The sequence below is a fragment of the Triticum aestivum genome, chromosome 4A (assembly GCF_018294505.1).
Source record: "Triticum aestivum cultivar Chinese Spring chromosome 4A, IWGSC CS RefSeq v2.1, whole genome shotgun sequence".
NCBI classification, from domain to species: Eukaryota; Viridiplantae; Streptophyta; class Magnoliopsida; order Poales; family Poaceae; genus Triticum; species Triticum aestivum.
The window spans coordinates 395,817,372-395,830,118 of record NC_057803.1 but is presented as its reverse complement, the minus strand read 5'-3'; positions in this window follow the sequence as shown (position 1 = coordinate 395,830,118).

Genomic DNA, 12,747 nt, shown 5'->3' with positions numbered 1-12,747 from the left:
AGGGCCCCGAGGCCGGCTCAATTGAGTACGGGTATCGGGTCCCCTTCGACAGAATTCATGTCTTCATCGGCAAGATCGGTGAACAGGGCCCTGAACCTGACATCTGCACCGACATCATCGAGACGGCTCAGCGTGCGAGACCCACCCGGGTTCGGCCCACCATGAATCATTCCTTCGTGGGATTTATCCATGGAGCGAAATTTGAGGATAGATCGGCATCTAGTGGTGAGACCGTCGTTTACTCTGATGGCGAGTCATCCACCGGCGAGATCGAGTCATTGTATCAACTCCAACATGGCCGGCTTGGGGCTGTTCCGATGGCGACAGTATTCCGGACCCCAGTGAGCCGCCAAACCGGGTTGCAATCTTCATGGTCGGTACACAGCCCGTGCAACACTCATCGACGGCATCAGAGCTGATTTTCGGGTTAGCAGCGGTAGTGGCTGCTGGGGCAGGAGGCCCTGAGCGCCCGCCGGCTCAGGTCTTAACCGACTTACTGGATAAGCTGACAGCGCTGTTAACAATGGTGGTTAACCCGGTGGATCAAGATCAGCATAATGTGGTGGTCATGAAGTTGTGTGATGAGATAGCACATGCCAAGGAGGAGCTAAACGCAGAAAACACTAGGATGGCCGAGGAGGAGGCTACTTTGGATGCTCAGGCACAACGAATTCAGTCACAATCTTATCGGCTCATGCTAGATCAGAACGCTTCAAACGAGGTCATGAGGAGGAGGCATCAGACTCGCCTGCCCTCGGTTTATGAGGAAAGAAATCTTTTTAACACGCCAGGAGCAGGAACCAGTAACCCGACGGTGGTAAACCGGGTCGAAGCACCTGGGACGGGTACGCTGGTTCAGCCACGCACGACGGACATGCCTCGTCAGAACAATAACCCACCGCAGCACGTGCTGACGCCACCGGGTCATTACTCTAACCCTTTGGATAACATGATCATTGCGGCGTCATGATTGGCAGCTATCCCGGTCGAAGGCGAGTCACCAACGGTGGTTGAAACACGAAGGGCTAGAGAGCTCCTTCAGACAGCTCTGACTCGGCAGCAGGCTTATTCTTACAGTCGTGACAGGATTCATTCCGCCCCCTCCCTAGCCGGAGTTACAGTAGGCATATCGATGAGCCAGTTGTCTCAAGCAGTGGGCGGAACCATAACCCGCCTCGTGGACATAACCCGATGGGCGGTGGCACCGATGCTCAGAACGTGGTGGATCAAGGTAGAGCGTGTTGAGAGGCCGATCTATCGGCTCAGTATGCGGCTCGTCAACCTACTCCGGTTCGTCCAACCACTTCTATGGAGCCAGGGGTAACATTTAGAAATTTGGGCATGCCATGCTTAGTACCGGATCTACGTAATGAGCGTTTGCCCAAGGATTTCAAGGGTCCTCGCAAGGTGCCTAACTATACGGCCGATTTACCTCCTGAGGCGTGGATTGAGAGTTATGAGATGGCTATGGAGTTTCTGGATGTCAGCGATGCTGCATGTGCTAAATATTTCCCCCTGATGTTGGAAGGAACGGCCCGCACTTGGTTGAAGGGGCTCCCTGCCAATTCTATTGGGTCATGGGCCGAGTTAAAAGCCCGGTTTATCTAGAATTTCAAGGATACATGCAAGCAACCCATGTCAATTGTGGATTTAGCCTCTTGTGTCCAAGAAGAAGGTGAATCGACAACCCATTGGGTGCACCGGGTCTCAACAATCTTGCACTCGTCGGATCGCATCAATGCCGACTCAATAGTGTTGATGTTAGAAAACAATTGTCGTTTCACGCCCCTGAAGCAGAAATTAGGGCGGCTCAAACGCCACTGCAATGACATGGGAACACTGATGGCGGCTTTGGTTAAGTATGCTGACTTTGATGGTACCAAGGACCCCAAGTCTGATGACGAAAAGCCGGGAAAGGGAAAGAAGAGCAGCAACACCAAGGGGCAGCAGCATACCCCGGCGAACTAGGGAGGCAACAGTAAGCGCAAAGCTGATAATAGTTTTGACTTTGTGGCTAACACCAATGCATAGAATAATGGTCAGCGCCGTAAGGGTAAACCGCCCCCACGGACCGGAGGATCTAGTGTCAATCTTGAACAGGTGTTAAATCAGCCCTGCCCAAGACATGGTATGCGAGAAAGACCGTTCGGGCACCTCTGGAAGGATTCTTACATCATGAAGGAGTACAGGAATTCCAATCTTTTTCAAGACAATCATGGTCCAGGTGGCGGTTCAGGATCTGGCTCTCACAGACTGGGTTATGGCGGTGGTGGATCTAACTCTGGATTCCAAGGAAATCAAGGTAATCACGACAACCAGGGTGGTTACAATCAATAGAGTAATCAGGGGAGTCAACAGCAGCAACAGTCTAGTTATTAGAGCAACCCAAAATAGTTGAATAGTGGACAGTATCATGTCTTCACCACTAGCTTATGTAAGCGTGACCAGAAGCTTCATAAGAGGGCAGTCAATGCTATTGAGTCAGCAGTTCCCCATTACTTATGCTGGTCTGAGCAGCCCATTGTGTGGAGTCGGGAAGATCACCGCCCCGGGTTGATAATCCAGGTCACTTGGCTTTGGTGGTCGCACCTCAGGTCGGAGGGTATAAGTTCACCAAGGCAGTCATGGACGGAGGGAGCACCATCAATATCCTTTATTATGAAACTTTCCATCGTGGGGTTGACTGATAAAAATCTTAAGCCATCAAACACTGTTTTCCATGTCGTGGTACCTGGTAAGTCGGCCTACCCAGTTGGTAAGATAGCTTTGGAAGTTGCTTTTGGAGATGATCGTGACTCTAGGTCAGAGACATTGACCTTTGAAGTAGTCAAGATTCACAGCCCGTATCACGCTCTGTTCGGACGGTCGGCTTATGCCAAGTTCATGGCACGACCTTGTTATGTTTATCTACAGCTCAAGATGCCAGGTTACAAGGGGACTATTACAGTGCATGGGAGTCGTAAGATAGCTCTGGAATGTGAAGAAGGTGGCGCGGCTTATGCTGAGTCGGTTTGTGCAACGGAGGAGTTAAAATTCTATAAGGACAATGTTGATCCGGCGGATATGACATCTTTGAAAAAGCCAACTATAGAGCATGATCCGGTCTTAAAGTTTAAATCAGCAGATGATACCAAGATGGTTGATTTTGTTCTTGGCGACTCATCCAAGTAGTTCAGTATCAGTGCCAATCTGGATCCGAAATTGGAAAGCGCGCTCATCGAGTTCATCCGTGAGAACCGGGACATCTTTGCATGGAAGCCTTCAGACATGCCGGGTGTACTGAGAGAACTCACTGAGCACACTCTTAATATTGATCCAAAATTTAAGTCGGTTAAACAGGTTCTTCACCGGTTTAATGAGGATAGGCGGAAGGCCATTAGAGAGGAAGTAGCCTGGCTCTTGGAGGCTAGGTTTATTATTGAGGTGTTTCACCCTGAGTGGTTGTCTAACCCGGTGTTGGTACTTAAAAAGAATGGCACTTGGCATATGTGTGTGGATTACACAGATCTAAACAAGGCCTGTCCGGCTGATCCTTTTGCTCTCCCTCGTATTGATCAGATCATCGATGCTAGGGCGGGTTGTGAGCGTTTGAGTTTTTTGGATGCTTATTCTGGTTATCATCATATCAAGATGGCAGTTAAGGACCAGGATAAGACAGCTTCCATAACTCCCTTTGGAGCCTTCTACTATGTGTATATGCCTTTTCGGCTCAAGAGTACCCAGGCGACTTATCAGAGATGTGTGCAGAATTGCCTTCATGATCAAATTGGGCACAATATTCATGCTTATGTGGATGATATTGTGGTGAAATCCAGAGAGAAGGAGACATTGATAGATGATTTGAAGAAAACCTTTGATAATCTCCGGGTTTATAAAATGATGCTTACCTCGCCAAGTGTGTTTTTGGTGTGCCGGCAGGCAAGCTCTTGGGTTTTTTGGTGTCTAACAGGGGCATTGAAGCTAATCCGAAGAAGATCAAGGCTATCACTTCTCTGGCTAAACCGGCGTGTGTTAATGATGTGCAACGTTTGGCGGGTCATATTGCGGTGTTAAGCCGGTTCATAAGCCGATTGGGAGAGAAGACTATCCCTTTGTATCAGATGATGAAAAAGACAGATAATTTTTTCCGGAGTGATGCAGCTAATGCAGCATTTGAGGACTTGAAGAAGCAGCTGGCTGAACCACCCGTGCTTGTTGCCCCTGTTGATAAAGAGCCTTTGTTGTTATATGTGGCTACTAATAGCCGAGTTGTCAGTGTAGACATTGTGGTAGAAAGGAAGGAGACAGTCAAGGAATATCCGGTTCAAAGGTTGGTTTACTACATCAGTGAAGTGCTTATTGAGTCCAAGCAGAAATATCCGTACTGGCAGAAGCTTGTATATGGGGTGTTCATGGCCAGCCGGAAGCTTAAGGAATATTTTCTGGGTCATCCCATCACTACGGTTAGTTCTGCTCCTTTAGGGGACATTATTCAGAACAGAGAAGCCACAGGTCGGGTAGCCAAGTGGGCTATTGAGCTTGGTCCTCATGGTTTGAAATATATGCCTTGCACGGCCATCAAGTCTTAGGCATTGGTGGATTTCATCAATGACTGGACAGAGCTGCATATGCTTGAGGAAAAGTCAGATAACACGTATTGGACTATTCACTTTGATGGGTCTAGGCAATTGGAGGGCTCGGGGCTGGAGTTGTGCTTGCTTCCCCTCGAGGTGATAAATTCTGTTATGTTCTCCGTTTGATGTTTCCTTGCACTAACAATGCAGCTGAATATGAGGCCTTGCTCCATGGTCTTCGGATGGCTAAGGAGATTAACTTAAGCCGGGTTAGGTGCTTTGGCAACTTAGATTTGGTGGCTCGGCAAGTCTCTGGTACTTCAGATTCCAAGGATCCACTCATGGCGGCTTATCGACAAGAGGTGGACGTTATTGCTGGTCATTTCAAGGGTTGTCAAGTTGAGCATGTTGATCGGAGGAAAAATGAAGCGGCGGATGCTTTAAGCCGGTTGGGTTCTTAACATAAACCGGTGCTGCCTAATGTCTTTCTTGACATTTTTCATAACCCGTCGGTCAAGTTACCTATAGAGGAGGATTTGGCTATTCCTGACCCAGAAGCTTAGTTGGTGGCGGCTCTTCATGTAATTCTGGATTGGACAGTCCCTTATTTGGCTTATATGACCTGGGGTGAGTTACCTGAGGATGAAACCTTGGCTAGGCAGATAACTCGGCGGCCTAAGTCAATGACAATTGTTAATGGAGAGCTACATCATCGCAGTGTCACAGGGGCATTTCAATGTTGTGTTTCTCCAGACGAGGGCTGTGAGATCCTGCCTGAGATTCATGAAGGAGACTGTGGTCATCATGCCGGTTCAAAATCTCTCGTAGCTAAAGCTTTTTGTCATGGGTTTTATTGGCTAACAGCTCATGCTGATGCGGACGACCTAGTCAGCAGGTGTCATGGATGTCAGAAATTGTCACGACGAGCTCATGTGCCGACTCAAGAATTAAGGATGATTCCAATTACTTGGCCATTTGCAGTTTGGGGGCTTGATATGGTTGGACCTTTCAAAAGATCCAAGGATAAGAAGACCCACCTTTTGGTGGCGGTTGATAAGTTCACTAAGTGGATAGAGGCAGAGCCAGTCAGTAAGTGTGATGCAGCAACGGTGGTTCAATTCATGAAGAAGGTGATCTTTCGTTTTGGCTTTCCACACAGCATCATAACAGGCAATGGCACTAATCTCTCTAAGGGTGCTATGGAAGAATTTTGTCAACGTGAGCATATCTGGATTGATGTATCATCAGTGGCTCACCCCCAATATAATGGTCAAGCTGAGAGAGCCAATCAAGAGATCTTGAAAGGCATCAAGCCCCGACTTATGGTTCCCCTGCAGAGGATGTCGGGCTGTTGGGTGGAGGAGTTACCTTCCATGTTATGGAGCATTAATACCACCCCTAACAGATCTACGGGATACACACATTTCTTCATGTTTTACGAAGCAGAGGCGGTTCTCCCTAGTGACATCTGTCATGACTCGCCTCATGTGGCGGCTTATGTTGAAGCTGGCAATGAAAAAGCACGTCAGGAAGCACTTGACCTGTTGGATGAGGAGTGTGACATTGCGGCGGCTCGTTTGGCGATTTACCAGCAAGATCCGCGTCATTATCACAGCCGCCGGGTTAAAACCAGAACTTTCCAAGAAGGCGATCTAGTGCTCCGGCTTATCCAGGATCAGTCTGATATGCACAAGTTATCCCCACCTTGGGAGGACCCTTTGTGGTCAGCAAGAATCTAAACAACGGTTCATATTACCTTATCGATGTTCAAGACCACAAGGACTCACGCACGTCGGAGGAAGAGACCCGCCGGCCGTGGAATATTGCTCATCTTCGGCCTTACTACACTTGAGCCATTGGCTCTTCTAATGTACATATTTTGACAATGTATATATTATGATCAATATAATAAAGTCGGCATCCCTGTTAAAGCAGGGCCTCTGCCGTTTTTTCTCTTTAAATAATGAGTTTTTGGTCACTTGGGGGCTTCTGCTTTATACAGCAAAGTTATGATTACCCTTTGATCCGGCTTATAGGCCACACATAAAAAACATGGGGGCTTGCTACCCAGGTTAGAGGGACCAAAGAGAGTCTGTTGCAATAGCACAACTCAAACATAGGTGCCCCTTGAGCACAGCTCAAAATATTGCTTGGGGGCTCTTTTGTTCTAAAGAACAAATAGTTTTTATAACCCTTGTAATAGGCTTAAAAGCCAGGCTTGGAAGCCAGGTGTATTCACCTAAAACCCTGGGTTATCCTACCTTTTTAAGTAAGCCACTCCGCCCAGGTAATCCTGGAATGACCCGCCGAACGTTTGACAAGTCAATCTTATGCAGACACTGAACTTGTCAAAGTTAAAACAACGATTGGTTATGTGAGGTCCATCTTATAAGGTTTGTATATAGGTTTAACTCAGTGGTCTGGCAACCCATGAAAAGCCTCGTTTTTCGGCCTGACAGCCCATGAAAAGCCTCGTTTTTTCGTCTGTTTTTTATTCGATAGATTTTCTTTTTGAGGATTATTTGATGAGGCTTATAAAGCTTTGTGGTTATAATTCACTGGTGTTTATTAACCCGGTCTGGCTTTTGACTATAAGTCGCCAGTTTGAGATAAGATAATATCCGGTGTTTATTAACCCGGCCCGGCTTTGTTTATAAACTGGCAATCTCTGATAATTACCAGTGCTCAAATTTTGGGTTATCACCCTCACCGCACTGGCTTGGTAAACCAACAGTGTGATCAAATATCACAGGTATGACATATTTTCAATCATATATGGTTATTATTCAGTACAACCTTGGTTATAAAGTGTGATAGTTTCCTCTGGTTTATATCGGGCATTATAACCCGTCCAACGGTAAACCGCCAGGACTCTTTACCTATTGTATGCAGGAACAAGCTAGGATTGCTAATATCATAAAGCATACATGGCATATCTTAACATGGCGGATGAACAGTGTCATGAACAGCAAAATATGCACGATGGCATAGCAGAATAGGAGTTTAAATCTAGCCTATTACAAGGCGCTTGGTGCCCAAAAGATAATTGTTCTTAAGTCTTGCAGAAAGCAGATGATAAACCGGCCCCGGTTCATGAATCTTGGCCTGGCTGGCTTGAAGGTTGCAATTCATCCCTTGCCGTTTCGTCTTCCTCCTCCACCGTCTGGAAGTTGGGTTTGGATCAGTCAAAGCCATGCAAGGCGACGAATTCAACTTCGTCGTCAATCAGATCAGACGGGTCAATATCAGGGGCGAAAGTGTGCTTACAAATCGGCGGAATTAAATCCATCACTTTATACGAAGCAGTCTGCATCTTCTGATTATCTACATCATAAGCCAGCTGGTACTTGGTGAGGTTGGTCTCTTCAGCGATGATTGTTGCATGTGGACGAATCTCTTTGACACAGACGGCAAAGTCCTGCTGGTCAAAAGAGGTTCCATCTTCCTTCAGACTAGGATACCCACTCGCTACATCTGCCGGGTCAAGTTTGGGTACCCATGCTTTGGCACGACTTAAGGCTGTTACAGCTCCAGCTCTAGCACAAGACCATTTGATTTCTTGAAATCTGGTGGGTAAGATGGACAGCTTCTTCAAGACATCACTTAAAAGATTTGGTCCTTGATTCCTTGGGGAGATAGTAGCGGGAGTCCGCTGAGCTCCAGTGTATAATTGCTCAACAAGAGTATAAACCACCTTGAGCTTCACTAGTGTGTCTTGGCTAAGGTTGCTGCTCCTGGGACCTGAAAAAGTTCAAAGATTGGTTAAGTGGCGGCTTACATTATGACGAGAAATATTCACTTTGGATAAATAGCAAGGTGACTTACCGAAGATAGCAGAAACCATCTGAGACACACGGTTTTTTAAACCGGTGAGTTCAATGGTAACTTCCTCAAGAGCCGCCTCCGCCTTCTCAGCACGCTGTATCAGGGTAGTCTTTTCCTTAGACCAAGCCTCTTTATCTATAGTAAAGCTGGTCTTCAATTTTTCTGCTTCAGACACACTAAACTGGAATTTGGATTCAGCCTTCCGGGTCTTAGTTTCCTGAGCCGCCAGCCGGGTCTTGGCCTCGTTCAGTTGAGTTTCCAATCTAGTGGTAGCAGTCTGCAGGCAGCACAGATTTATCAAACATATTTCAAGGCGGATTAAAACAGTTAAGTCCCAAGTACTTTGCAAGCGAAACCACTTGGCACGTGGGGGCTAATGTCTTTCAACGCAATTTTTTCAACGGAAACGGCTTTTCTAAAGTCCCAAGTGCTTTGCAAGCAACAACACTTGGCACTTGGGGACTAATGCATATTGCTTGTCTCTTCCTAAAGATGAGCTGGTTGAGCTGTCAACTGTCTCAGCCGACTCATGAGGGCTATACAGTTCAGTTCAGTTCTTTTACAGTGATCAATAGGACCAACTCATTCATACTGATTAAACCAGCCCTTGGGGACTACAGATGCAAAGTTATGCTACTATCAGCATCTGGTTTAGTTTTAAACCGGACTTGGAGGGAGTCTAGGATAGAAGCTTATAAGTTTTTTTAAGTCTACACATTATTCAATCTTATCATAATTAGAAGACTTGGGGGCTGGCAGGATATATAACTTATATAAGCCGGAGAACGTACCTAATACTTCTGGTGCATCTGTTTGACCATCTCAATTTCTAAGTCACGGCTGGAGTGTACTTGACTGAGATAACCAGATAATACTTCACTATTACTCAATTGAGCATAGTGGGAGACATCGAACCTCACTTTCCGTCTTTCCATGACTTCTTGTTTGGCAGAATGTCTCGCTAGTACAGTTGGATTCCCCTGCTCAGTAAATCCGGTGCTAGTGATTAAAACGTCATCACCATGAGTCTCTGGCGGGTTAACTGAGCTTGACGGTTGAGTAGTTGACGGATCAATAGTGGTTTCATCGACAAACGGCTCAGGTATCTCAGGTTGAGCATTGGGGGCAGGATCTTCTGGTTGTTCAGGGTGTTTTGGTACAAAGGTTGGTTGGTCCGGTTCAGTGGCTTTCGGATCCTCGGCCGACTTTGTCACCTTCGCTTTCTTGTTGGGCTTCGCTTGACCGCTAAAAGGATTTTGGACAAGTCAGCATAATGATGAAGATATAAAGGTATAGAAGAGAGATAATTATTCTTACCAGGGGTAGTCTTGAAAGCCGACAGTTGAGTCTGCGATGAATTGCCAGAGGAAGAACGGGAAATCTCCTGCAAAAATGGAATCAAAAGAATCGAGTGGTTAACGAAAGAAAACCTGCTGGTAAATAAAAGAGTTAAGGTTAAAAAGAACCTCATTTTGGTGTTTCCGAGGGGTGTTTGGTAAACCGAAGGATAAATCTTCACCTCCACTGGTCCGGGTCTGGCAGCGACTCTCATGTTGCTGTCGTTTCAAGAGAAAATGAGGATCTAAATAAGCCAAGGGGTGTGAAAACCTTACTTTCCGGGTTACCCGCCGAAGTTTCTGCCTTGGTAAAGGTTCTGAGTCAAAGGAAATAATAGTTACCTCTTCTTCGACTGCTTGGCTGGCTCCCGTGTCATCCTGGCAATAGTCAGTGTCAATAAGGTGGTTAAAAAACAAGCCAAGAGAGTCAAGGGCTACCTCCGACTCAGAGGTTTCGTCCAGCTTAAGCAAGTCAGAGGCGCTTGGTTTCTTCCTAGACCCCCTGATGGTCTTCTTGGCGGCTTTCGCGGCAGCCCTAGCCTTTTTGGCAGCCTCATGGTCATATTTAGCCTTCCAGAAGTCAGATTTAGCCTGCGGAAGAATAACATAGTTGAGTTCACGCAATGTTTGGGTGATGAAGTAAGGTAAAAGAAATCAAGAGACTTACCTCTGGCAACGGGTTAAGCTTGCAGAAAGGATTCAAGACCACTTTGCTGCAATCTTCAAATTTGCTATTTACGAGTGTCGTTGCCATTTCAATAATGCCCTCTTCAGTCAAACGCGGAGAGCTATGGCGCAAGGGATCGTCCGTTCCTCCAGTGTAAGTGCACATTATTCGGCGGCTTAAGGGTATGATCCACCATGCAACCCAGCATCGGATTAAATTGACTCCGGTTAAACCATTTCCTAGCAAGGCTTGGACTTTTTTATGGTAGGAATGAGTTTCTTGCATTCAGCAACGGTAAGTTTATCAGGAAGTTGATAACTTGAGTCGAGGCGTTCAGCACGATAACCCGGCAATGGATTTTCATCAAACGGTGAGATATCTTTGTAGTAGAACCATGTTTGATTCCAGTCCTTGGGGTGACTCGGCAGAGCTGCTTGAGGGAAGATAGCATCTCTTCTGCGCTGGATTGAAATTCCACCAAGTTCCAAGTTGGGCCTGTTGGTGAACTCATTTTGCCGGTTCAGGTAGAAGTATTCCCTGGAAAGCTCAACGCTAGGCTCTTCTTGAAGATATACCTCACAGAAAACTTGAAAGTTACAGATGTTTGATATGGAGTTGGGTCCAATGTCTTGCGGGTGGAGCTTGAAGAAGTGCAGGACATCCCTAAAGAACTTAGAGCCGGGTGGCGAGAAGCCCCGGTTCATATGATCAGTAAAGACAATAACTTCACCGTCATTTGGCTGAGGTCACTCTTCACCCGGGTCAGGAGCACGGTAATGCATAACACTTTTCTCTGGCAAATATCCAACGGTGACAAAATCCTTCAAGGTGCTCTCAGTGACGATGGATGGAACCCAGTTACAGGTCGTAGTTGTCTTTGGAGGCATGGTGAAAGGACAACCTAAAGAAAGTAAATAATGTGCTGGCTCAAGTTAGTTGGTGGGATTACAAGTTAACAATTGCAGTGCATGTTCAGAATGGTGGCTTAAGCGAGGGCTAATGATATATGAAGTAACGATAAGTCGGCAGAATAAGCCGCCATGACTAAAGACATTCAAGATCTACCAAGAGTAAAATTTGCTAAGTATTAGGACAAACAGGTTCCAAAGATTGAGGCTATAAATTTGGATCTACCGCTGTTCATAAAAGGGAATAAATTCAAAACCTATAGAGGTCACAGTGGAAAAGCAGAGGTGCCCTAGAGGAAGATCTGTCGCGATGAGGATATATTCTAGTATCAAAAACAGGTGCTAAAACTACTACCGTGCAAGATTTATGTGGTTTTTTTTGGATCTAATCCATGGATCTAAGCAAGGAGAAAGAAGGGCGGCGACGAACATCGATGAACACCGATGAAACCTAATGGCAGATCTATGATGAAAGAAAGGGAGCTTATTGATGCTGACAGGACAGCGGAGTGACGCCGCGGTTTTTTGGTCCATTCAGGGTGATGCAGCGGCCGGAGTTGAGGTCGGAGACGAAGGTCGACGGTGGTGGGGTTCGTGCAGGTTGTGAAGGAAATATGCCCTAGAGGCAATAATAAAGTTATTATTTATTTCCTTATAATCATGATAAATGTTTATTATTCATGCTAGAATTGTATTTACCGGAAACATAATACATGTGTGAATACATAGACAAACAAAGTGTCACTAGTATGCCTCTACTTGACTAGCTCGTTAATCAAAGATGGTTATGTTTCCTAACCATGAACAATGAGTTGTTATTTGATTAACGAGGTCACATCATTAGTAGAATGATCTGATTGACATGACCCATTCCATTAGCTTAGCACCCGATCGTTTAGTATGTTGCTATTGCTTTCTTCATGACTTATACATGTTCCTATGACTATGAGATTATGCAACTCCCGTTTACCGGAGGAACACTTTGGGTACTACCAAACGTCACAACGTAACTGGGTGATTATAAAGGAGTACTACAGGTGTCTCCAATGGTCGATGTTGGGTTGGCGTATTTCGAGATTAGGATTTGTCACTCCGATTGTCGGAGAGGTATCTCTGGGCCCTCTCGGTAATACACATCACATAAGCCTTGCAAGCATTACAACTAATATGTTAGTTGTGAGATGATGTATTACGGAACGAGTAAAGAGACTTGCCGATAACGAGATTGAACTAGGTATTGGATACCGACGATCGAATCTCGGGCAAGTAACATACCGATGACAAAGGGAACAACGTATGTTGTTATGCGGTCTGACCGATAAAGATCTTCGTAGAATATGTAGGAGCAAATATGGGCATCCAGGTCCCGCTATTTGTTATTGACCAGAGACATGTCTCGGTCATGTCTACATTGTTCTCGAACCCGTAGGGTCCGCACGCTTAAGGTTACGATGACA